The sequence below is a fragment of the Mus caroli genome, unplaced genomic scaffold (genome assembly GCF_978045245.1).
Source record: "Mus caroli unplaced genomic scaffold, Mus_caroli_1 scaffold_25, whole genome shotgun sequence".
Classification (NCBI taxonomy): domain Eukaryota; kingdom Metazoa; phylum Chordata; class Mammalia; order Rodentia; family Muridae; genus Mus; species Mus caroli.
Genome location: NW_028227280.1, coordinates 1137381 through 1140454, shown reverse-complemented (window position 1 = coordinate 1140454; position 3074 = coordinate 1137381).

The window sequence follows — 3074 nt, the reverse complement described above, 5'->3', positions numbered from 1 at the left end:
TTCTAAGTTTTTCAGTGCAACTCACTCATATACTATGTACTACACTGTGCGTTTCTTATATTCTAAGTTTTTCAGTGCAACTCGCTCATATACTATGTACTACACTGTGCGTTTCTTATATTCTAAGTTTTTCAGTGCAACTCACTCATATACTATGTACTACACTGTGCGTTTCTTAAATTCTAAGTTTTTCAGTGCAACTCACTCATATACTATGTACTACACTGTGCGTTTCTTATATTCTAAGTTTTTCAGTGCAACTCACTCATATACTATGTACTACACTGTGCGTTTCTTATATTCTAAGTTTTTCAGTGCAACTCACTCATATACTATGTACTACACTGTGCGTTTCTTATATTCTAAGTTTTTCAGTGCAACTCACTCATATATTATGTACTACACTGTGCGTTTCTTATATTCTAAGTTTTTCAGTGCAACTCACTCATATACTATGTACTACACTGTGCGTTTCTTATATTCTAAGTTTTTCAGTGCAACTCACTCATATACTATGTACTCCACTGTGCATTTCGTGTAATGCGGGTTTTTCAGTAAATTCTAAGTTTTTCAGTGCAACTCATATATATACTATGTACTATATGTGCGTTTCTTATATTCTAAGTTTTTCAGTGCAACTCACTCATATACTATGTACTACACTGTGCGTTTCTTAAATTCTAAGTTTTTCAGTGCAACTCACTCATATACTATGTACTACACTGTGCGTTTCTTATATTCTAAGTTTTTCAGTGCAACTCACTCATATACAATGTACTACACTGTGCATTTCGTGTAATGCGGGTTTTTCAGTAAATTCTAAGTTTTTCAGTGCAACTCACTCATATACTATGTACTACACTGTGCGTTTCTTATATTCTAAGTTTTTCAGTGCAACTCACTCATATACTATGTACTACACTGTGCGTTTCTTATATTCTAAGTTTTTCAGTGCAACTCACTCATATACTATGTACTACACTGTGCGTTTCTTATATTCTAAGTTTTTCAGTGCAACTCACTCATATACTATGTACTACACTGTGCGTTTCTTATATTCTAAGTTTTTCAGTGCAACTCACTCATATACTATGTACTACACTGTGCATTTCGTGTAATGCGGGTTTTTCAGTAAATTCTAAGTTTTTCAGTGCAACTCACTCATATACTATGTACTACACTGTGCGTTTCTTATATTCTAAGTTTTTCAGTGCAACTCACTCATATACTATGTACTACACTGTGCGTTTCTTATATTCTAAGTTTTTCAATGCAACTCACTCATATACTATGTACTACACTGTGCGTTTCTTATATTCTAAGTTTTTCAGTGCAACTCACTCATATACTATGTACTACACTGTGCGTTTCTTATATTCTAAGTTTTTCAGTGCAACTCACTCATATACTATGTACTACACTGTGCGTTTCTTAAATTCTAAGTTTTTCAGTGCAACTCACTCATATACTATGTACTACACTGTGCGTTTCTTATATTCTAAGTTTTTCAGTGCAACTCACTCATATACTATGTACTACACTGTGCGTTTCTTAAATTCTAAGTTTTTCAGTGCAACTCACTCATATACTATGTACTACACTGTGCGTTTCTTATATTCTAAGATTTTCAGTGCAACTCACTCATATACTATGTACTACAATGTGCGCTTCTTATATTCTAAGTTTTTCAGTGCAACTCACTCATATACTATGTACTACACTGTGCGTTTCTTATATTCTAAGTTTCTCAGTGCAACTCACTCATATACTATGTACTACACTATGCGTTTCTTATATTCTAAGTTTTTCAGTGCAACTCACTCATATATATGTACTACACTGTGCGTTTCTTATATTCTAAGTTTTTCAGTGCAACTCACTCATATACTATGTACTACACTGTGCATTTCGTGTAATGCGGGTTTTTCAGTAAATTCTAAGTTTTTCAGTGCAACTCACTCATATACTATGTACTACACTGCGCGTTTCTTATATTCTAAGTTTTTCAGTGCAACTCACTCATATACTATGTACTACACTGTGCGTTTCTTATATTCTAAGTTTTTCAGTGCAACTCGCTCATATACTATGTACTACACTGTGCGTTTCTTATATTCTAAGTTTTTCAGTGCAACTCACTCATATACTATGTACTACACTGTGCGTTTCTTAAATTCTAAGTTTTTCAGTGCAACTCACTCATATACTATGTACTACACTGTGCGTTTCTTATATTCTAAGTTTTTCAGTGCAACTCACTCATATACTATGTACTACACTGTGCGTTTCTTATATTCTAAGTTTTTCAGTGCAACTCACTCATATACTATGTACTACACTGTGCGTTTCTTATATTCTAAGTTTTTCAGTGCAACTCACTCATATATTATGTACTACACTGTGCGTTTCTTATATTCTAAGTTTTTCAGTGCAACTCACTCATATACTATGTACTACACTGTGCGTTTCTTATATTCTAAGTTTTTCAGTGCAACACACATATACTATGTACTCCACTGTGCATTTCGTGTAATGCGGGTTTTTCAGTAAATTCTAAGTTTTTCAGTGCAACTCATATATATACTATGTACTATATGTGCGTTTCTTATATTCTAAGTTTTTCAGTGCAACTCACTCATATACTATGTACTACACTGTGCGTTTCTTAAATTCTAAGTTTTTCAGTGCAACTCACTCATATACTATGTACTACACTGTGCGTTTCTTATATTCTAAGTTTTTCAGTGCAACTCACTCATATACAATGTACTACACTGTGCATTTCGTGTAATGCGGGTTTTTCAGTAAATTCTAAGTTTTTCAGTGCAACTCACTCATATACTATGTACTACACTGTGCGTTTCTTATATTCTAAGTTTTTCAGTGCAACTCACTCATATACTATGTACTACACTGTGCGTTTCTTATATTCTAAGTTTTTCAGTGCAACTCACTCATATACTATGTACTACACTGTGCGTTTCTTATATTCTAAGTTTTTCAGTGCAACTCACTCATATACTATGTACTACACTGTGCGTTTCTTATATTCTAAGTTTTTCAGTGCAACTCAC